General features: G+C 35.8%; 1 pseudogene; it reads right to left on the bottom strand.

Moving 5' to 3' along the window:
- Nucleotides 1-9,046: 9,046 nt before the first annotated feature.
- Nucleotides 9,047-9,841, bottom strand: LOC133774274 (large ribosomal subunit protein eL6-like; annotated as a pseudogene).
- Nucleotides 9,842-25,408: the final 15,567 nt, after the last annotated feature.

Here is a 25,408-nt window from a genome sequence, read left to right as displayed (position 1 = left end):
TGTGATGGAGATGACTCATCTAGCAGGTTCACAGACACCTTCTTTGAAATTTCAGCTTGTTGATCTGACTCACAGCACATTGTAATTTGGAGTTCAGTCAGGACTTCCTAGTTAACATCCTGTTACTCTAGTACAAAAGCAAAACTTTGTTTTATACATAACTATCTTAATAAGTTTTCATTTTAGTTAGACTAGATTTTTACTTAAATTTCCTGATTTTCTTATATAGTCAATTATGTCTGAAAAGAAAACTTCTCCCCTACTATATTTATGCCACACAGTCTTATTCTGTTACCTAGAACCAGTAAAACAAGACCAAATAATCATGGTGATTATTTGAATACTTACTTTCTTAATTTAAATGAGGATGCCTTTAATATATCAACATACGTATGTGCAGTTGATTCTTCTTATGCATTCTTAAGGGTGTATGCTTGTTTCATGCATTAATATGGCCATATTATCATTTGTTGTTTTGCCATGAGATCAAATTTTCTAAATCAAACCATCTTTGTGTAACTGTACTGTGGGGATTTTCCTTTTAAGTAAACTACAATCACTTATTCCCTTCTTCAACATCTCTATTAGCTTTCATATCAACAGTCTACTCAAACTGCACCCCAAAGATGACCGAAATTCCCTCCATTCTTAGTTTTTCTCCTTCAACTTGAATAACATTTTTAAAAAATCATATGTCTGTATTGATAGGTAGGTTGATCTATTTACAACAGGGACTTACATATGTTTGCAATCACCCCAGAAACTATCATAATCCCTGGCATGACACAGATATTCAGAAAACACCAGGACTTCAAGGACACTGCTTTCTGAACTTGCCATAGCTAAATAAATATAAAATGTAGCTAAAATATTTAAATGTCTTTTATTGTCACCCAAGTTTCCTGAAAGTTGACACCATTAATGTACTCTTTCTAGATGACCGGTCCTATACTTAACGTAGCATACTGAATATTATTGATGTGGAATAAATATTTATGGAATTGATGTGGAATACATGTTTATGGAATTGAATTAAACTAAATATACATGTACTTTTAAAATTTCACTTATTTGCTTACTTAATTATTTATTTGAAAGTGAAAGACACATAGATAAACAGAGATCTCTATCAGACATCTCTCACCCACTGGTTTGCTCTCCAAATGTTCACAGTGGGAACTCAGTCCAGATCTCCTATACGCAGACCCGTGATGTGTCCCAGAGTGTGCAGTAGCAGGAATTTGGAATCAAGAACACAGCCAAGACCTGAATCCAGACACGTCAACATGAGATGTGGGCATCCCAGCCTGCAACCAAACCACTATGCCAAATGTCAGACATACAGATACTTTAGTACAGAAAAGCAGAAACATAAACACAAATGCACCTAACACCCAAAACTAATGAAAAATGTCTATTATATTTACAGTAATATATTTTTCTCTCTTGAAATAAATAAAGCAACGTTTTTGATCTTGTCTTATCTGTTCTATTTCAGTCACTCTCCTAGAATCAGGAATTCACTATTGATTACATTATTTTGCCAATTATTTTAGAAGATTATGTAGTACTTTTTGTCCTTAAATTATATAAGAGGTATAAGGCTGTATTTCTTCTGAAATTTAGTTTGTTCACAAAAATTGGTTTTTAAATTCTCTCCCCATTGTATGTAAAAATCCTGTTTCATTCATTTTAACTACTGGATAATATTCTGTTATATAGCACTTGGGTTGTTTCTGGTTTTTACTACTAAAGTGATGCTTAAGTGGGAAACCTATACATGTCACTTTGTGTACTTATGCAGTAATTTCTCTAATGGTATGTCTAGAAGCATACTTATTTAAAAATTCATAGAAGATCATCAAGTCTCCAATGATAAAATATGCCAGAGAAGAGAAAATGTTGATCACCTTGATTTGATCAATATGTATTATATTCATATATTGAAGTGTTTCACTATACTCCATAAATATGTATAAGTTTTAATTATTTATTTATTTATTTATTTGAAAGGTAGAGTTACAAAGAGAGCGAGAGATACAGAGAAAGAGAGAGAGAGAGAGACACCTGCCATCTGCTGGTTCACCTAACGGTCATGAGGGCCAAGGCTGGGCCAGGCCAAAGTCAGGAGCCGGGAGTTTCATCCATATCTCTCACTTAGGTACAATGGGACTTGCACTTGGGTCATCTGCTGCTGCTTTTCCCAAGCCATTACAGAGAACTAGGTAGGAAGTGGAGCAGCCCAGACAGGAATCACTTAATGAGGCTGACACTGTGGTGTAGCCAATAAAGCTGTTACCTGTGATGCTGGCATCCTATAAGGGCACTGGTCTGTGTCCCAGCTGAAATACATTTTGAGCTCTTTCGACTTAGTGTTACTAGCTTATTCTCAGAAATGTCCATGCCAATTCATACTCTCAAGAATCACTGTCTGAAAGTCTTTTCAACTTCAGTAGCCTTTTACAATTTTCTGGTCTACCTCTGTATCAGTTGCTAAAACAGATGAATTAACGTACCAGTTGCAGTTACAGATTTCTTAATTCCTTCCTACTGTTGTGCCTGCTTGGCTTTATATATTGACCATTTGGTTGGTACATACAAGTTCACAGGATTGCATCTCATGAGGAAATATCATACTATTTTGAATTCAGTTTAACAAGTTCTTTTTTTTTTTTTTTTTTTGACAGACAGAGTTAGACAGTAAGAGAGAGAGACAGAGAGAAAGGTCTTCCTTCTGTTGGTTCACCCCCCATTGGCCACTACAGCTGGTGTGCTGGGCCGATCCAAAGCCAGGAGCCAGGTGCTTCCTCCTGGTCTCTCATGTGGGTGCAGGGCCCAAGCACTTGGGCCATCCTCCACTGCACTCCCGGGCCACAGCAGAGAGCTGGACTGGAAGAGGAGCAACCGGCATAGAATCCACCACCCCAACTGGGACTAGAACCTGGGGTGCTGGAGCCGCAGGTGGAGGATTAGCCAAGTGAGCTGGGGCATCAGCAACAAGTTCTTTTGAATTTCTACATATCTCTATATATCTATATTTCTGATAAAATTACTCTTTTAGTTAGTGTGTATGTAGAATTGCTTTTATAATTCCTTAATTTTTATCTTTTGTGAAGCATTATAATTTACAAACAGCACATATCTATTAGTCTACATTGATTTTTAAAAAAAAATTCAGTCTCTTTTAATGGGGATAATTACTGTGTTAAATTAAGCGTATATATATTTGGATTTAGTTTTACATCTCGTACTTTATAATTTACTCTGCTTTTCTTTTTTTAAATTTTATTTAAGTTCTGCTGTTCTTAGTAGCTTTTTCCTTGCCTTCTGCTGACAAGATAAAATTTCCTTCCTGATTTGAAAAATTAAACAGTCTATTTCTACTGGGTTAGTAGTTTCATTTCACTAAGTTTTCAATATTCATTTAATTATAGTTCTCCCTAATAAATCATAAGGTTAATCAATTCCATTATTTTCTTTCAGATGATTCAAGGATGTATAGCAAACTATATTTCCTCAGATACTCCGGTTTAGTCATTGTAATTACTATTTAATAGTAAAAATTAACTATTCCAAAATAATTATTAGTATAATTCTTAGTAAGAGTTCGAGCAATTGCTTTGCTAACTACTTCTTTTTTTATTCCTAATTGTCCTCATTGACTCAATATTTTTCATTATAAAGTATATCCCTTAGTATATCTTTCAGTGGGAGTCTATGTGCAAAACTTATTTTTGTTTTTGTATTTATGAATATCTGCATTTTGAACCCTTGCTTTTGAATAATAGTTTGTGAAATATAGTATCTTATTATCCATCAATTTGAAAAATTCATTCATCTATTGTTTCTAATGAGAAATCTGATATCCATCCAATTATATTTTTTTCTAAATAATTTGTCATTTCCTTCTATTTTTTTTCAAATCTTTCTGTCAGAATACTCTGTCTTCTTACAGACCTTTTTTTATCTTCCTAGGGATTTGATGATTTTTTTCCATCTAAGAATTCACATTTCGCTTCCAATCGGAAATGTTTTTAAACAATGTTTTTATAATGGAGTCTGTTTATATCTCTCTTGCTTAAATTTGAATTTGATGAATGATAAAATTACAAAGATGGTATAATTTCTCTCTTCCAGGTGAATCCTTATATTCTGCGTGGTATTTGACTAATGTTTCCTTTAGCTGTATATAATTTAACCCAAATGTGTAGGTTTTTATGATTTCTAGAACTTTTATTTTGTACACATGTCTTTTTATGGAATTCAGAGATTTTCAGGCTGTGGTACTCAAAACAATCACTGCTCACTGACATTAAAATACAACCATCTTTGGTAATACATATTTCATATGTTCCTTTGGGCTGGAATAGTTTATCTACTACTCACTTTTTCACCCATAACTCGTGCAACATGTCTGCCACTTGGTAGTTTTAATTTTGAATGTCCTTTTATTTTATCCAGTTTTTATATGTCTTCTCTAGGTGAAACAATGACCACATATCCAGATATTTTTGTCAAGTAAATTTAACAAAATTATTCTCTAATATGTTTTAAGATATTTTTTCTTTTTGTTTGTCATTCATACTATTTAATCAGGGTAATCATTACTGATATATGAATATATAACTATAAGTTTCTAAGCTAAGTGTAGGGGTATAATAGATAGCCAAAATTTTTTTTCTTAGGTAAATGTAAGGCAGATCAAATTTTTTATGTCCTGACATTAAAGAGTAAAGTGACTTAACCAGAATAGTACAAAAATCTGTGAGAGCAGTGTTCATTGTAATCAAAAGTTAAAAACAAGTGCATTTTGTCATTTCTCTTTATCCAATGTCATATTGAGGTCTTTAACCACATTAAATTAATACTTGATTTATACAAGTCTTCATTTTGTTGGGGCAGTCATTTTAATGAGCTAAGGAATAAAATTAGTATAGGCCGGCGCTGTGGCTTAACAGGCTAATCCTCCGCCTTGCAGTGCCGGCACACAGGGTTCTAGTCCCTGTTTGGGCGCCGGATTCTATCCCGGTTGCCCCTCTTCCAGGCCAGCTCTCTGCTATGGCCCGGGAAGGCAGTGGAGGATGGCTTAAGTGCTTGGGCCCTGCACCTGCGTGGGAGACCAGGAGAAGCACCTGGCTCCTGGCTTCGGATCAGCCAGATGCGCCATCCGCAGCGGCCATTGGAGGGTGAACCAGCGGCAAAAAGGAAGACCTTTCTCTCTGTCTCTCTCTCTCACTATCCACTCTGCCTTTCAAAAAAAATTAAGAAAAAAAATTACTTTAAAAAAAAAGAATAAAATTAGTATAGACCAAGATCAGATGGATTTTCTAGTTGAACAACAAACCATGACGATGAGTTAATTCTATCGGCAAAACATTACTAACATCTTGAATTATTATATGCTAATTTACTCTGCATTATTAACATAAAGAATTACCTGTAGTTACAGTAGGTAAATCTTTATTTTAGAAGCAATCCTAAACATTTTTGTTTAAATAATTGCTCAGCATAGTGAATACCTCTGCTAATTACTTGTTAATTGACTGAAGAATTACACAAGGATGCCATCTGTCACAAATACTCCCTATAAATACCAATTGATCCATTAGTGCTAAACAAATTGACCTGTTCATTCAAGTAGTAGATTTAATGTATTTGATTCAATTATATCATTTTACTGCTCTTTTGTATTCACTAAATACCTGGATTTATTTTTTTGTCACGGCAGTAATTGCCAATAAACATTAAAATTTGTATCACTCAGCTACCATTCTTTTATTCACTGTGAAGAGAGTTTTAAAAGAGATATATTTTATTGTTAGAATTTGGCTTGAAGCCAGTGTTGTGGCACGGTGGATAAGCCACCACCTGCCATCCCATATGAGCACAGGTTCAGGTCATGGATCTTCCACTTCCTATCCAGCTTCATGCAAACACGCCTGGGAAAGCAGCAGAATATGGTCTAAGTGCTTGGGCCCTGGCCACACAACTGGGAGACCTGGATGGAGTTCCAGGCTCCCAAGCTTCAGCCTGGCTCAGCTCAGGTTATTGGAGCCAACTGGGGAGTCAACTAGTGGATGGACGATGTCTCTCGGTGTCTCTCCTCTCCCTTTAACTCCACCTTTCAAACAAATCTTTTTGAAAAACAGCAACTTACAAAAATCACATATAAAATCTTACAAAAAAGTAATTTTGGCTTTATTATTTAATAACCAGAATAATTTTAAATAGCTATGTTTGATAGTTGCACTGTTAGGAGTAAAATGATGAGAGGATGAAAAATCTTTAATGCTATTTTTAATAAAAGCAGCAAACAAAACAAAAATTAGTATTAAATGCTGAAATAAACAAAGAAATATTCAAAGCTTGCCATGTGGAAATGTTTTTACTCTTTCGTTAAACACATGGGATTCTGTACAAATTATCCTCATTAAAACTAATGACAATCTTGGCTTTACCTACCCAAGGATCTCAGCAGGAAATTAGAGGCTGGCATTTCTAAAGATATCAAAAGAAAAGGGAACAATTCTATAGAATAATTGGAGTGTTATCCATCAATTATGCGCAAAAGCATACTTAAATAGTTTTAGTATTCCAAATTATACCCAAGTTAATCATCACTCATAATTGGTGTTATAAATTTCATACCAAAAGCTATGCATCTCGTTATAGTGGATCCTACAGTGTGTTGCCTGGATCCATTCCTTAGGACTGATGCACTCATTGGTGGTTGATAGCTCTCAGATTTGTCCTTCTCCAGAAATGGGCCTCAGCTAAGATGGTAGAATGGCCCCAAATCACCCTTTTCCAAGGGTAGTCTGCAAAAGCCTGCCCCTTGCCTCCAGAAACAAAAACTCTGAAGGGCCATCCCTTCAGATGCAGGGTTTCCTGTGTTTGAGGCCACTGTTGCCACTGCATCGTAGCTCATGTTCTTAGGCTGAATATTGCTTCAATCACTTTTCCTCCTTATTTACAAAAAGCAATCCCCAATAAACGTCCCACATGGAAATATGTTCCTTGAGTACCTGTCCAATGGCATTAATTTTCCTCCACCTACATGACATTTTAGTGAAAGTGATGTAGCATCTCACATTCTACACAAAAAAGACTTGACAATCAATAAATGTAGCAAGAAAGAAAAAACTGAATGACGTAGGTACTATAATCTGGTTAAGTGGGTGACATTTCGAAAGACATTTTCAGTTATCAGGAGGAATCTGTTTTGACTCTTTTAGTTTTAGAAGCTTTCACAGTAACTTGTTTTTCCAGGACAGGGCTTGAAATGTCTATAAAGGGAATGTAGCACAATGATGAGATGAGCTAGAAATGTTCATGCTGAGTTTGTAGTTGAATTTAAGTAGCTATAGTATATACTTTTACCCTGAAAAAAGGTCATGATTTGTCAATAAAAATTTCTAATTTGTTTTCTTTTTAGAAGAGGATGAAATAAATATCATATGCACAATTTTAATACTAAATTCAGGGGGCTGGCGCTGTGGCACAGCAGGTTAATGCCCTGGCCTGAAGTGCCGGCATCCCATATGGGTGCCAGTTCGAGACTCGGCTGCTCCACTTCCTGTCCAGCTCTCTGCTATGGCCTGGGAAAGCAGTAGAATATGGCACAAGTCCTTGGGCCCCTGCACCCACGTGAGAGATCTGGAGGAGGCTCCTGGCTTCTGGCTTCGGATCGTCACAGCTCTGGCCATTGCGGCCAATTGAGGAGTGAACCATCAGATGGAAGATCTCTCTCTCTCTCTCTCTCTCTCTCTCTTTCTGTGTAACTCTGACTTCCAAGTAAAATAAATAAATCTTTAAAAAAATACTAAATTCAAGGCAAGATAATGTTAACTTAGAAATATGGAAATGCACTAACACAAAAAATTCGAGCTCTGGGAATGAATCAGGGTGAAGATAACAGAGTTAAACTGAGGTCCGTTCATGATGGCCTGGTGTTCTTCAGGGCTACTGAAGTGGAAGATAATTTTTGTTCTTGCTGAAATGCAAAGTGAAATAGCAGACCTATTGGAAATTCCATATAAAGAATCCTAGATTCTGGGATACTTCAGCACCTGCCTCTTGCACAATTCGGGAATCTCTGAGGAAGTAGCTCATTTTTACAAAGCATCATTTTGGTCATAGATTATGCAACTGCAATTTATTATATAAATGAGGTCCATCAGGTCCAATATAAACATACAGAAATTTCACTGATTTTAGACATTGGGAAAGCATAAACTGCCCATCAGTGAATTGTAATGCTGATTCGTCAGGTTCCATACATCCAGTATTTGCTTACTCAGGTCACACACACACATTAAAAAATACTGCAGTTTTGCTCTTATAAGGAATATAGAACAAACTCACTAGCCGTTAGAATCTGTAATTAATCATAAACATCTGTGCATTGTATAACTGTATATAAGAACCAGAAGATAGCATATCAAAGAGTCCAAAATCTTACTAATCAAGCTTAGTAAGTTCTCAGAGTTTGCTGTTTAACATATTTATCCTGCTAAATGAATATATAATCTAGTGAGTTAAGTATCCTACAGCTGAAGTTCAACTTTCTTTCATTTTTATCTGCTGTGAAGAGAAAAATATAGCTTTGCGAGAAGTGCTTGTATGAGAATTCATTCTATAAATATGAAGTTACATTTTACTTATAATAGATTTGTTCTATGTATAAGTGTAGTAGTGCTATATTAATTCTTGGATCTACCAAAATTGTAGTGATGTGTCTGTAGTTTATAGTAGCCACTGACTTACTTTCTTATATCAAACTACAAAGAGTGATCAGAGGCCTATTCTTGAGTAAACAGATGACTACCCTAATATTGGTCATGACAGCCAGACAAGGCAGTATGCTTGGATACATTTAAATCTATCTCTATTATTAAAAATCAAGATAAGGCATTAGCTTCAAACTGTGTGAATAGATCAAATTCAATCAGTAAGAACAACTGAAATGCTTTATTTATTTGCATTATTAGTTATTTAATGAGATTCTTCCTACAAAATTCAGAACACCAATTTGTGAGGGCAAATTTCACTCATTAGAGCCCTGGAGCTGAGGAACAACAGCCTTGACTTTTGGCGATATTTGTGAATCCACAGCTTTCTGATCAACCTTGCGCTGTTCTGTTGTCTCCCATTTCTCTTTCTCCGTGTCAAAGATTTCACCTTCCTGGTGTCTGGGCTCCTGCAGCTGCTTCTTCTTGAAATAAGCCTCGGTGAGGTGCTTTGGGATTTTCACGCTGCTGATGTCAATTGCTGTGGGGGTAGCAATGACAGGTCCAGTCTCAAGCAGGAAACCACTGCTCAGCTGCTACAAGAAAACCACCACCACTTACCTCTGTGGCGCCCAGGGGGAGTGATCAGAATGGTCCCAGGGGTGATGCTGGCCCACAGTTTCCTCACGTGCTGACTGAAGGGTTTTTAGCCATGGCTCAACAACTTTCAAGGAACATCTCCAGTGAGATAACATCTAGGCATTTTGTGAAGCTTTTCCACCTTGGTGCCACCATTCTTGTCACCAAGAACTGGTTTTGTGACCACAGCAAGAACCTTCTCTTTCATTTTCTTTTCAGTCCTGGATTTGGAAATTTGGTATTTCCTCTTGTACAGGGCCTTCCTGGAATCCATGGCAGACCGGGAGTATCTGCCAAGCGCTCTCACAAGCACAAGGTTTCCACTGCAGTGAGGTCTCCTTTTCTTGGGCTTTTTATCCTTGAGTCTCTCTTTTTTTTTTTTTTTTTAACTTTGCCATTGCATTATCTGACTTCTTGGCTGGAGATTTCTTCTTAGTGTCCCTCTTTGGAGCTGGAGCTTTTTTGCCTGCCATCTTGCAAGACGGGAAACAGAATGAAGCCAGAAAGTCTCTAGTGATATCTACCTGGTCATATGATCTTACAGCACTAATTCTCAGACTTTATTTTTTGCTATCTAGTGTTGCTTTGAAACACCACGATTTGCAAATAATTCATTCAATGGAAATATTTCTGTAGGCTGCCCACCACTGCCATGTGCCTAGCATTATGTCATCATAGAGGACAATGCGATGATTGAGACAAAATCTTTGCCTTCAAGGAGCTTCCAGTCTGGAGAAGGAAACGTACGTGAAGAAAAAAATGGCAATAAAATATAGATAGCACCATAATAAAGGAACAGACTAATGGCTGTGACAGCATGGACAGCAGAGTATTAATTCTGCCAAGGCAAGAAAGGTGTGTGTAAGGTTAAAGGGGAGAGCAATAGGATTTTTCAGACATCGAGACATGGAAAGGAATTCCAAATAAAAGAGCACAAGGGACTAAATCTTGGAGTCTGGATGCAGATAATTCCAGAAAGAAGCAGGAGGAAATGAATAAAGGTGTTGCCATGAAGGTACTCAGAAGCCAATATGTTTGTATTGATGATCCCATGTCAAATGCCATTTTTCAAATTTCTATGGACTTTATATTAAAAATGGGATTCCAAACAATAAACTAGTAGTGATGGCTCCAAATCAACTAGGTCACTAAATTCCAAAACCAAAAGATAAAATTATCATTTATCAATTTCATGACTGCTTGATCTGAGCATCTCATTAAGATGCAGCATATCAAAGAATTTTACCAAGAAGTAGGAGATAAGAATTCATCCCATAGACTAGATAAATCATGTCACTTCACTGAATGTCAGCTTTTTACTCATCAGTAAAATGAGAGCGTGAAGTTGAATTTTGCCTTAAGGTCTTTTGCAGTTCTAAGGGTCTGATTCTTATTGAACTTAGTTTCAACCCTACAAGAAAATTCATTACAAGGAAATGATTTTTCTGAAAATGAGAAAGGCAAGTTAAGTGAAAATACAACAGGTAGGATTCAGAAGTCACATGGAGAACACACTGAATATGAGTTGGAAGAGCCATAGTACTCAAAAAGGTGACAATTTCTATAAAACAGCAAATTCTGCTATTTTTCCAGAGGCTGTGTGCAGAAAGTTCTTTGAAGGTAATTTGAAGTATATTTGCAAGGTTCCCTTTCATACAAAGGAGTACTTTAAGATGTTCATGGAAATGGCATTAAATATAAATATTTTGGGGTAAAAATATACTTTGAAATCATGTGTATCAACCATGAATTTTTTGAAGACTCTCTCTATCTCTATCTCTATCTCTATCTCTATCTCTATCTCTATCTCTTTCTCTGTGTCTGTGTCTGTGTGTCTATGTGTCTGTGTGTCTTCTGCAAACTCTGTTTTAAGACTTTGATAAATAAGATGATTAAGTATTGATAAATCATTCCCTTTTTTTAAGGTTTATTTATGAGAGGCAGAGTTAGAGGGAGAGAGAGAGAGAGAGAGAGAGAGAGAGAGAAAAGAGATCTTCCATCTACTGGTTCAATCCCAAAATGGCTGCAACAGCCAGGGCTGGACCAGGAGCCAGGAGTTTCTTCTGCGTCTTCCACATGGGTGCAGGGGCTCAAGCACTTGGGCCATCTTCCACTGCTTTCCCAGATCATCAACAGGGAGCTGAATTGGAAGTGCAGCAGCCGGAACTCAAAATGGCATCCATATGGGATGCCAGCACTGCATGTGCAGGCTTAACATACTACACCACAGCACCAGCCCAATAAGTCATTCTTTTTATAAGTCTTTACATTAAAAATGTAGAAGGCATTGTCTGTGGAGATAGATGCACCTGTTCTTCCATCCTGGTTAATTGATTTTTCAGTTATGTGGTCACAGACAAACACTTCACTCTCTTTCTAAGCTCTAGTTCCTTGATACACAATAATTATCTAAAAATGTGGAAATGACTACATGAAATTAAGGTGAGGATTATAACACATGCTTTGTGATCAAAATATTTCTCACAAATGTGACAGGACTAGAACTTGATTTGAAACAATGTATATGACTTTGACCAATGATGAGAAGGGGGAGTGATGAGCAACACAGGGAAACAGGACTTCAGAAACTATTTAATGATATGTGTGGTGACCTGCAAATTATAAAAACAGATTTATATGAATAACCAAGGTGGCCTACTAATTAATTTTTCTTGAATGTTCAAACTAAGAACCTACCAATTAGAACTTGGGAAAATGCCAAGTTCTTGTGAGGACTTACACAGTGACAGTTTAAGCTACACATTTTACACACAAGAATAATAAAACCTGAAACACCATTTTTGTATCACGCACTGAAATGTCTTTTCTGAGGATACATGTATGTCGACTTAGGAAAAAAATTACTTTCCTGATTATGAAAAAGGAGCAGAACCTTTATGTCATCCTAGAGACAGATGCAGTATTTGTTAATATATTTCTACAAATTCTGCATAAGCTTAAGAAAGTGGAAAAACAGGCGATTGATGCTCTGCCAAAAATATGCATTCCTCTTCCAAAATCAAATAAGCATATGGTTCTGAAGCTTCTTCACCTTTTCTCTTTTCTCCCTAAATTTTTTCTAACTACCACCAATTAGGCAAATATGGCAATGGAGCAACAATTGAGAATGTTCAGAGGAAGATGATTCTTGCCACTTAATCTAAAAGAAAGTTTACTTAAGAATAAATATGCACTTCAAAGAAAGCTTTTCAAAAGCCATCTCTTAAATATCAGAATCACAGTAACTTTATGGCAAGTCGACATCAAAAGCCTAAGATCATTGAATTGTTTTTCCTGTTCGGAGCATCTCAGCTAACAGTCACTAATATAGTTTGTTTCAAAGACACATGAGAAAAATAAAAGAGATCTAGTTAGCCTAATTTTCTCCTCCAAGGACAATGTGAATGAGTCTTGCCCAAAGATAATAGACAATGTCTACAGAAGCCAATGTACCTTTTTAACTTGAGCAAAATAATGAGTATACCCATGCTGAAATAATCCATCTGTAACCTGCTGTTTTAATTACTGGGAACTGCAGTACAAATGGCAAATAACATAGTGTTATAGGTAAGAGAAGAAAAATTGTCTTAATTGACCTTGGAAGAATTTCTCTGTCTTAAAATAGATATATGCATTTTCACAGGTAATAATAATTCATTAGAATTTTTCTATTCTGAGAAATTGATAGTAAACAATGCAATAGGAAAGCTTAAAAACATGTCATTTGGCCGGCACCGCGGCTCAATAGGCTAATCCTCCGCCTAGCGGCGCCGGCACACCGGGTTCTAGTCCCGGTCGGGGCACCGGATTCTGTCCCGGTTGCCCCTCTTCCAGGCCAGCTCTCTGCTGTGGCCAGGGAGTGCAGTGGAGGATGGCCCAAGTACTTGGGTCCTGCACCCCATGGGAGACCAGGAGAAGCACCTGGCTCCTGCCATTGGATCAGCGCAGTGCGCCAGCCGCAGCGCGCCAGCCGCGGCGGCCATTGGAGGGTGAACCAATGGCAAAGGAAGACTTTTCTCTCTGTCTCTCTCTCTCACTGTCCACTCTGCCTGTAAAATAATAATAATAATAATAAAAAATTTTAAAAAAAGTCATTTGACAGATCGCTGGAATTATTTATAATATGATATTTTTGTTCATTCTGTTCCTTATAGCTTCATCTATGATTTATTGATTTCATCTGTATTTTTAAACTTTTTTGAGTATGCACACTTAACCTAAAATTTCTATCTCCATTTTTAATGTATATCATGAAGGTTTAATATGTAACATACACTGTATCTTATGCAACATTCACCAAAAAAATAAGCCAATAAAATTGACTAAGTAGCATTACCAGCAATAAAGGATGGGTATAATTTTTCTAGACTAAGTTGGTTGATGAATATTTTTGACAATGTGGGCGGTACAGTCTCTTTTCCTTGGTGGAAGAGGGAAGGAGTAAAGTTCATAAGAAAACAAAATTGGGAACAATAAAACAAAAACAAAAAATTAGGTTGCCTTTCAGCTCATTGTGAGTGTACCATGCTTAGGGAACCACTATTTTATTAATAAAACAGTGGTTAATGGTTAAAATAGCAAAGAATAATCTAAGAAATACCACTTTTGCCCTCCACTCTCAATATAAAACAGTCAAGGATGTATCTCCTGATCTTACTTTACACATACTAAACAAATCAGCGTGTGTTACACATCCGGGTGTGTTTACCCATCTTCATCAGTTTCTTTCCTCTACAAAACATCTCCCCTCCAGGCCCACTCCCCTGCCTCAACAACATGAGTGCCTTTTGTCTTTCAACTTCAAGTTCTTACATCTGTTCCTCAGTGAAATCTCCTGATTCTCCCTCAGTTACGTACCCATCCTCTGGGCTCTCTTTGCCCTCATTATTGTCATTTTTCTAATATAGCATTTCTAAAGTTGAATTACAAATCTTCGTCTTAGTCCAAGCACTAAGCTGAGTTTCTTTTAAAAATCAATCGTGTATTTTCAATTCTTAGTATGCTACAGCCTAGTAAAATAGAAGAATCATAATCAGCCCTCAATAAATATTGATTAAATAAAACATAAAAATTGCAAAGTAGGTTGACTATGGTTAACAATATGGTACCAAATATTTCCCTTTTAGAGAGGATGACAAGAAATGGCAAATGTGTGAGGTGATGGCAATGCTAAAAATTCTGATTACACATGCTTTAAATATATCAAAACATCACACTGAACCCCATAAGTAGGTACAATTATTACAATTATTACAAAAGCAAAATTCTAAAAGAACAAAATGCTAGTGAAACCAGATATTATACTCAGATTATAACGTAGATTATTATAGGATCCATTAGTTTACCTGAAGTTTTTTTTTTCTTTTTCTTTTTAATCCAAACAGAAAGGTGTGTTTCTGATTTGATAGAAAATTTTTGCTTGCCTTTATTCATATTGGTTCAGGATGAGTCAAAGGAATTAGTTTATATTGTCTCCTAACCTTTAAATTCAGATTCAAAAGTAGGGGATTTATACATACACGCACAGGCACAATGTTTAAAATCTATATACATAATAGATTAAAACTATGTATGTAAATGACAATGAATTTCTACTTTTATGTACTATTTATAAATTTTAATCATTGCATTAGCATCTGAAGCTCTCCATTGCTAAAATAGATTAGGCAATGAATTAAATAAAATATAAAATGTTACATTATAACTTTGTACATTCCAGGTTTGATTATTGCTTTGTTGTGTTTTGTCTTGTGGTTCAGTTTTGTGTTCATAGCTTGAATACTAACTAGCAGAATTGCTTAGACTTAAAATACTACAAGATACTTATCCTTACTTAAGATTTGAATGAATTGCTTATTATGAATATTTTTCATCTTAGAGATTTTGCCTCCTCCATTGGCAGAGATGCAGCTATCACAGGTCTTTTGAAGACCTCTGGTGGTAAAAGGGAAGCATTGTTCACATCACACTTCACAATTCATTAAGTTAAATTTCTCTTCATGCATGTTGAATTTTGATCTTTAATTTGTATTTTGCATAGAAACGGTTCAAGAATTAGGGGTTTCCGAAACATGTACTTCTAATATTTACATAAGGCTTAATCTTTTCAGCTATAAATTGAACAAACAACCCGAACAAAATCAATACCCCCTAAATGATTAAGCATAAAAATGACATTCCAGCACTTAAGACCTCTTCGAAGTTTGAATGTTTGGCATGAAAAGAAGCAAATGTATTTTGTATTGCTTCCTAATATAGAAGTTTTGCCGGGAAAGAAGACAGTTTGCTACTGCAACATAATAATGTTCTCTGCCAAAAGCAGAAAGGAATACTCCTGAGCTTCAACATGTATGCTCCGGCTGAATGACCCTTCATCAGGAAAACTATAGAGGGATATTTACTCCAGAAAAAGTGACCTCTTTGAATTTTCCTACTTCAAAATTTGAAAATTTTCCATCTATAAATCATACCACCCTTGCAAACAAATTCATTAATATCTTGTTATTTCTGATTATGTGAGGCATGAACTATTACATATTTTGTTATACATGGAAATTTAGTCTTCATTTCCCTGTGGGACTAAGGAGTGATGGTTGACAAAACTTCTGAGCATCAGAAGCTGAGTACAGTGCAATACTCTTTGGAATTGAAAGAGTTTTGAGTCCCTACTTCCGATAATTTGTGTGATACTGAGAGTATTACTTAAGTTTCCTTGAGATTCATACGCATTGTCTACAAATGGGAGAAATCTCCTAGCCCAAACATCTATCTAGTGCTTCAATTCATTCTACAAGAACACCTGTGAAAAAAAGGCAGCTTTGTGAATGACTGTCACAGGCACATTATTTTTAATGTAGCATTGAAATCTTTCTCTCTGTAATTTTTGGTAAATTTTGTAATTTTTGGTAAATTTTGGTAACTCAGAAAACAAGTGCATTCTTTTTTATTTTACATCTCTTCAAATGCTTAATAAATTGCTTTTCCTTTCCTAGTCAGCTAAAATTCCTTTACCTGTGCTACAGTCCAGTTTCACATCTTTTGACTTCCTCATCATTCTCTTAATGAGCTGCTTCTTGTAGGGGTGGCATATAATAACAAAATGGAGCAAGATGGAAGATAATTAATTATCAAGGTAGGCCATGAGCATTCTTCTATAATAACCTGAAAATTTTATCCACTGTGAATGCTCTGACTTCAGAAGTGAGAAAAGAAAGAAATAGGAATACATAAGATTTCAAAATTCATCTCTACCTCACGTTATTACTGCCTCTACAATTCCATGTAGAGACCCCACTAACGTGTGCCACAAGTGCGACACATGATGTGCCAGTTCAACTAAAAAAATTGTCTGTAAAATTGTACTCCTTGCAAAATTATTTTTATAGGAAATCAAATTTCTCATGGTTTGACTGATTTGACTTAAAAATTTTTGGTAAATGAAATTAAAACATAATATTCTTATCCTTCCACATACAAAGTGTATCCTGGATGTGTACAATACTTTACCATATTTTTCATAAGCTACTTGAGAGGTGCAGACAGAGAGACATAGAGAGAACTCTCTTCTGCTTGTTTTATTCTGCTGTTGTTTACACATAGATTCTCTGCCAAGTTCACAATTAGATACTAATTTTATAATTCTTACTTTATGATGCAGACAACATTGTTCATGAATGGACAATTCCAAAATTTAGTGTGAAATCTTAGAGGTCTTGAGTAGTCAAGTTGAAGACATTGGTTTTATTAGGGGAATAGTTGGGCCTCTGGCAAGACTTACTAACCTGTAGGTTGTTTCCAAGAAAGTTATTTAGTGTCACAGTAACCAAGAATATAAAATATGTTCCCTAAAGAGATAATATAAGAATGCAGTCAATTTAAGTATAAAAACTGGTATATTCTGGATAATATTCGGATAGGTTGAACACATGGTTAGGACTGTCTTGAGTCCTCACTACAGGAAAGAAAGTAAGGCTGTGATTGGAAGCCCAGTTTGAGAAAAGTAACCTTTCTGCCCTTTGCTTGGCTCATCAGATAGCTCTGGCAGTCCCAATTCTCCTGGTGAGCTGAATATGCGAATGGAATTCCTACCTTCTGCTTTGTCAGATGCTCTCACTGTGAGGATGCTGGTCTAGTCTGCCCCGCACAGACTCCAGGCTCCAGCTGCTACTTCACTGGAAATGGCGATGGTACGGTTTTCAGCTGAGCTTCTCTGCTCTACTCCATTTGATCTAAGATCGCCCACAGCTACTACAGAAGAATTTTCAAAAGTTTCTGATTATTACAGCCATCTAGGGACCTGATTAAAAGTGAAGATGGCTGGATATTTTCCTAGACACTTGAAGCAGGTATAAATCTTAGGGATCTGATCTGATTAACAATGATCCCCAATAAAACTAATGACTAAGAAGTTCGAAAATAGTTCAGAAAAATATCTGTCAAAGTGGAGTCTGTGAAATAATCTTCAGAATTATCATTATCATACCCAAGGGGTCTGTTCATTTGGATGTCACTGATATAGGCAAGCAAATAGGATAAAATCGATTAAATCTGTGAGCTGGAAGACCATGCCCCCTGTGTTACCTCATGCCCCTACCTGACTCCACTGGTATGCCCACCTGTCAATCAGACTATGTAATCACTCCTCTTTAGAAGTGGATAAAAGGCCTGGACCATGGTGGGCCCCTCCCCTTGTTTCCCTTGTTGCCCCCATGGGGGGGGTGGCCTCCAGGCTGCCCACTCTCTGCTCTCCTGCCTGCACAATTGCCCCACTTCTACGTGGCTCCTGGCCTGCTCTTTGCCTAGTATGGACCCAACTTAGCTTCTAGACTTCTCTTTCTCCCCTAAATAAAGCCCTCACTTCCCTGTGCATTTCTTTCACTGAATTAAAAAGCTTAAAAACTTACCATGTTGTCTGGTCTATTTGAGCCAGTATTCAGAATTTTTCTCTGAATACATGGCAAGAACCCACAAGATTACTAATATTGAAAATTATTGATAAGCTGCACGATATCAACACCAAATAACCAGCCTCAATAGGGAATTAGTCAGAGAAAAATTTTGTTTACTTGTGACAGATAAAGGAAACAATGGGAAAATATAGATCACTAAAGAAATTGCCTCCCTGGGAATCATTTTGCCAGGGCTTGTACTGCAAGGGCTGGAGGAGTATCCAGCTTGTAGAAAAGCTAAAACAGAAACGCTTGAACTGCTCAAGTGACGTGCATCTTCATAGATTGTTCAAAAATCTGACGCAGACTGGTTTTTTGTGCTCCCTCTTTTTTGTGATGTTCTGGCCCTTTCTTAGTATAACGTGTGAGACAAGTTTTCCTGCTACATCTTATTTCTCTGGACAAATAAGCTAAAGTGAGTAAACTGGTGATTACTATAAAATTTACTGTATATGAGTGAAATAGTCATAGTTTCATTTTCACTTGATTATTGTTTATAGCTCTTGAATATATTTCAACTAAAATAGGGTCTTTTTACTTTTTTACTTGTTGAAATCTTTCTTTAATGGAGCATTAAGCCTTTGACTATAATATAAAATAAAAATGTTATCTCAAAAATTTAAAAAGGAAGGAAGGAAGAATGAATGGAAGGAGCAAGAGAGGAAGGGAGGGAGGAGGAAGGGAGGAAGAAGGGAAAGCGAGAAAGCAAGCAAGAAAGAGAAGAGAGAATGGGCAAGGGAGGGAGGGACAGAGGGGATGAGTGAGAGAGGAGGATGTAAGAATTATTATATTCTAGAATTGCATCTATGAACTACATTGAATCTGTTCTCTTTGTATTAGTATCACATTAATATGAGAATTGAAAAAATGATTTAAATACATAGAAATGATCTGCCTGTGGTCCTGTGCTCCTCTTTTGCCTAAATCCTCCACTCTTGGTTACATGACCAGTCTAGGAGATTGTTAAAACTCCATATGCCTATTCTCCATCCCATGAAATTCTGTGAGCTTCTTAACTGTGAAAACCTGTTCAATGTTGCTAAGATGATACCATCAGTGCCTGGAAGAGTATCTCTCAGGATGGTTGAAGAAGGAAGAACATCCTCGTGAAAGTATCTTCTAACATTCAAGAACAGTGGTAGCACAGTAAAAGTGATTGAAGTAGGAATGGTGAGAAGTGAACAGATTTTTCTACTCTTCATATATATGTATATATACAAAATATTTTATTTTTAGTATTAAAACATATTTTTTTTAAAATATTCTTTTGGCGGGGGCAGGGAGTGATTCCTGTCAACATTTTGAAGGAGGCAGTGGATGATGACTCAAGTGCTTGGGCCCCTGCTAACTGTGTGGAAGACTCAGATTGGAATTTCAGGATCCTTGCTTCTGCCTGACTCAGCTCTGGTTGGACATTTGGGGAGTGATCCCGCAGATAGAAGATCACTCCCTGCCTCTTTTTATTTCTCTTTCTGCTTTTCAAAATGATGAACATAAACTAATAAACATTTAAAAAACATTATCTTTTCTTATTAACATCATTGGTACATACCACCTGCTTTGCATTTTCCAAATTGTAGGATATATTTTAAAAGTAAAACTTTGCTTTACTATTTACTTTCCAAAATAATATTATAACCAGTGTCATAAATAACATAAAGAGCTCAAAGAAAAAAAGACTGTTGTCTCCACAATTGTGTAATAATTAGAAGTACCATTATACATCACAAACACAAAGACTTAAGAAAATCTGTTCTAAAAATAGTTTACAAATGATAAATCTTAGACTAGTGCATATTGCAATTTCATAGAGGATAAATACATATTGTCAAATGATTAAAAATTATAAAGATGGATAGATATTTTTATAGTAGAATAAATAACAACCTTCAAAAAGTTTCATCATTTACTTACATGACCTCAAAATTAACATTTATAATACAATTAATTTTCTTTTAAGTAAGTATAATTATGCAGGAATATAGATATTTTGCTATTGTAATATAGAGCACAATGTGAAAAAACATTCTTTTAAAATTTACAATTTTGATAAAAATGTTAAGATTTTTCATTAAAAAATGACTAAACACATGTATAAGAGTTACTTATTGAATTACTCACATCAATGCAACTATTAAAGCTAAAGCTCATTATTGTCATTCTCATATTCATAGTTTTTCTAATCCAATAAAATGTATTTTTAAAAGATTTATTTATTTATTTGAAAGTCAGAGTTACACACAGAGAAAAGGAGAGGTAGAGAGAGAGAGGTCTTCCATTCGCTGGTTCACTCCCCACATAGCGCAATGGGCAGAGCTGCACCTATCCGAAGCCAGGAGCCAGGATCTTCTTCCAGGTCTCCCACTTGGGTGAAGGGGCCCAAGGACTTGGGCCATCTTCTACTGCTTTCCCAGACTATAGCAGAGAGTTGGATCAGAAGTGGAGCAGCCAGGACTCAAACCAGCACCTATACGGGATGCTGGCACTGCAGATGGCAGTTTTACCCACTATGTCACAGCACCAGCCCCAAAATGCATTGTGTAATAGGTGCTAACCACTGCTAAATATTATAGGCTTAAATTTATTAAAGTGAGCTTTAAAAATGTAAATGCCTCCTTCAATAGTCCTGCAGTTATGAGATTCTGAAGTGAAATGTCATCATTATTATTTTTATTACCTTCCTTGGTACCTCTAATCCAAATAAGCATGTTGGATATAAGCATACTTTTTTGAAAAGAAGTTATTCACTTTTCTTACTTAAAACTGCATCTCTATTAACATAACTATATAGGGACATTTAAATGGAATTAGAGTATTCAACTAGAATTAACTTAAAAAGCATGCTATTGAGAAAACATAACAGAAAACAAGACTTTTTCATGTAAAATTTTAAGTATAAAGGTCATCTTTTAATTAATTTTAAAAAAAAACCTTCAACGGACATAATAAATTTTCAAAGATGAGCAAATTGAAATGAAGAGAAGTTAGGTTTCTAGTCAAAGGTGAAATTCTTAATGATGGGAAGAGTTGGAACTTGCACTCAGATTTTCTGCTCCAAAATCATAAATTATACGTAAAGGAAAATTCATAGTAGGCTTCTAGAGACATGTTTTCAAAAATAAAGCATTATACTCAGAATACAATCACTACATAGTGCATAATTTAATGAACTTGAGTTTCTAACAGCTTTGCAAAAGGTTAAACACCAAAGCCTTAAAAAGACGTTTCCATATTTATCTTCATATTTTAAACCAGAACTCCCCAAGAGAAATTTATTTGATGACAGAAATGTTATATACCTGCCCTGTTCAAAATAGTTAATAGGCCAGCGCTGCGGCTCACTTGGCTAATCCTCCCCCTGCAGCACAGCACCCCGGGTTCTAGCCCCAGTTGGGGCACTGGATTCTGTTCCAGTTGCTCCTCTTCCAGTCCAGCTCTCTGCTGTGGTCAGGGAAGACAGTGGAGGATGGCCCAAGTGCTTGGGCCCTGTACCCGCATGGGAGACCAGGAGGAAGCACCTGGCTCCTGGCTTCGAATCAGCGCTGCATGCCAGCCGTAGCAGCCATTTAGGGGGTGAACCAATCGAAAAGGAAGACCTTTCTATCTGTCTCTCTCTCTCTATCTCTGCCTGTCCAAAAAAATAAATAAATAATTGATAATAGTCTCCTGTGGCTATTGAGAATTTGAACTATGGCCTATAAGACTAAATAACCAATTTTAAAATGTTATTTAATTTTGATTAATTTTATTTAGATCACCATATGTAGCTAATGGCCTTCAAACTGGATGTGCCTCTACAGACAGTGTAAGCTACAGCTCTTTATTTTGAGGCCTTGTTCATCTAACACACAGCAACAGGAAAGACAAATGTAAAAAAAAAATTTTTTTGAAAAATAAAATGAAGTAGCTTAGAAAGAAAATAAGATGGCTAACTCTGTAGCACAAAAATGAAGTCAAAGCACAGTGCAACAGTGGGCATTTGGCCTATCAGTTAACATGCCTGCATTCTATATTGTAATAGCTCAATTTGAGCTCCAACCCTACTCCTGATTCCAGCTAACTGCTAATTCACGCCCTGCAAGTCAGCAGATGATGGCTCAAATACATGAGTTATTGCCACCCATGTGGAACAGCCAGATGGAGTTCCTGGCTCCTGGTTATGGCCTGTCCCAGCTCCCAGTCATTGCAGACATTTGGGAGAGTGAGTTAACAGATGGGACATTCTCTCTCTCTCTCTCTCTCTCTCTCTCTCTCTCTCTCACTCCCCTTTTCCCCTGTATCTCAAATAAATAAATGGATAAATAATTAAATTACAACACACTGCCATAGCAGAACTACAAGCATAAGCCAGCCAAGCATGGTTTCGACAGAATCAGCTAGAAATCCCCAGATTATGAAATAAAACTATCCATGGAGAAGTGAACCATGCCAGATTAGGAAATAAGGCAAAATCATCACACTCAAAGTTTATTTCTGATATGGAAATTCAGGTGAGTTTGGTAGCACAAATTGTAAAATCGCCATTGATAAGGGGATAAAAAGTAGATGAGATAAAAGTAACAGCTTCCATTCAATACAATTTCATAAGTAATGATTAGGCCAATTGCCTACAACAATTTAAAAAAGAAAAAAAAATTATGCCAGAGAAAATGAAGATATCATGATCTGAAAATATATTTAAATTAAGTTCAGTTAGTGCTCTTACAGAGCAAAAGCAAGAAATATTTTCATTAAAACAAAATAAAAATTACAAAATACACCTTACAAAATGTTGCAATAATGAATGAATTTAAAGAACAAATGTCTAGACCCTATCTAGCGCACTTGGGCCTCATTCCTTTGTAATAATAACCTCTACTCTACCTCCAATGGCTCAACTCCCAACCTGTGTGTACTGATGGTCCTCTTCCCCACTTAATGCTGTTAACGCCACTCTTAGGATCATTGGTTACTATCCTCACCCTGTCTTTTATGACCTTGTCTAAATATGATCAGAGTTGGCGAACTTGGAAGGCTTCCATAGCCTTGGCAACTCATGACGAGAGCCTAGGGTGGTTACTGGCGCCATAAACTAGAGTGTCAATTTGTTGGGTCAACAACAGGAGTCACTGTACACTTGCTCCTCATGTGGGATCTCTGTCCTTAATGTGCTGTACATTGTGATTTAATGCTATAACTAGTACTCCAACAGTATGTTTCACTTTGTGTTTCTATGTGGGTGCAAACTGTTGAAATCTTTACTTAATATATACTAAATTGATCTTCTGTATATAAAGAGAATTGAAAATGAATCTTGATGTGAATGGAAGGGGAGAGGGAGCAGGAGAGGGGAGGGTTGCGGGTGGGAGGGAAGTTGTGGGAGGGAGAAGCCATTGTAATTCATAAGCTGTACTTTGGAAATTTATATTCATTAAATAAAAGTTAAAAAAAGAACAAATGAGAAATATGAATAAATTATCAAATAAATTCACTAAAGTCAAAAACTTTAAATGTGAGATAAACTCCAATCTTTGTATTGTGAAGAAGAGCTTAGTAAATTTGACAAGGATATTGTAATACTCATCTAGAGTAGAGCCTAAATAAATAATATAGAAATCTTACAAAGCAATTCAAAAATAGTAGCTTGGGAGGCTCCAGTAGACATCTAACAGTAACTTCATGAAAGAAAGAATAAAGTGCAAACTTAAAACAAAATGATTTTATAAAGTCATAAACACAATAAGCAAACAAAACTTAGCTAGAAGCTTTCTTTCATAAACATGCCTTTAAAATGACATGGAAAGATTAGCAATAAAGAGATTGGTAACAATTCTCCAGGAATATAAAAACCAGTAGCGAATAAAAACCTAACATAATAAAAGTGGAATTATACCAAAAGTAATTAATGAAGAGGAACTTCATTTACATGTAAGCATTTGAAAGCATTACCTCTAAGTATATAAAGTAACTATCACAAAAGTATAAAAATTAATAAAATTCACAAATATAATTAAATAATTAGATGCATCCTTTTATAAAAGGATCAATTATGAAGTTAAAAATTAATAATTACAAACAGAATTTAAAGAACACAAATTCAAATATATACACAAATAATTGAGAATTTCATAACCAATAAGCTTTTCAAGCTTGCATGAAATATTTTTTCAGTAACTGCACTAACAAAAGTTGGTTTATGTTCACATAAATTGTTAAAAGAAAGACCCTCATTTGATCTTTTCTTTGCTAAGCCCAGATTTGAAACAAAAATTGTACCAACATGAAGTGCTACTCTTTCCTTTAGATACTGCCAATTTTTATTTTCCTCCATTAAAAAAATACTGACTCTTGATCGCTAAAAGAAATTTGTTTCTATTTGAAGATAAAGAAGGGGAGGATATTCCAACTACATATTTGTGCCATAGTGACAAAATCCTTAGTCTGAAATATGAATAACATTTCATTTGTGTTCTGATTTCTATATTAAAAATAAAGAACATAGGCCAACTCTGATAGTAAGAAATAGCCAGCTCCTCCCAGTCATCTAAATCTTTTCCCCAGTTTCCCCGAGAACTATGTTATTTCTACTGTGGTCGATAAATAACTAAATGAAGAAAAATACAAGTTAAGATATCTGAAAAACTTCATGGAAACTGGAATTAAAACCTTTGCACAGGTTTTTCATATTTTTTATGTTTCACACAGAATGAAAAAAAAAGTTTTTTACTAAAAATTTTTTGCACCAAAGAAAGCTCTTGTTTTTACAATTCCATTTTTTTCACAAACTTTTTGAAATATCTTTGTATGTTACTAAAATACCTATGATTTTTCAGAATCAAACAATACCTATCTTCCTCAGGAAATAACTCTTGATACTACTGATTAACTGGAACTTGCTTTATTGTTTGGCTAATCGTCTTTCCACAGAGACAACTTATGTTGTGGGCATAATTTGTCAACAATTACACATTAGAGTGCTACTAAAATAAGTTCGCAGGATACTGTCCAAATATTATACATTTTACAACTTATTATTATGTAACCAAAAGATGCATAAGTACATCACTCCAGTCACTCTCTGTTTAATTTTATTTCCACTTAAATATACAATCA

This window comes from Lepus europaeus, chromosome 15 (genome assembly GCF_033115175.1).
Source record: "Lepus europaeus isolate LE1 chromosome 15, mLepTim1.pri, whole genome shotgun sequence".
Classification (NCBI taxonomy): Eukaryota; Metazoa; Chordata; class Mammalia; order Lagomorpha; family Leporidae; genus Lepus; species Lepus europaeus.
This window is presented reverse-complemented; position numbering and strand designations above follow the sequence as displayed.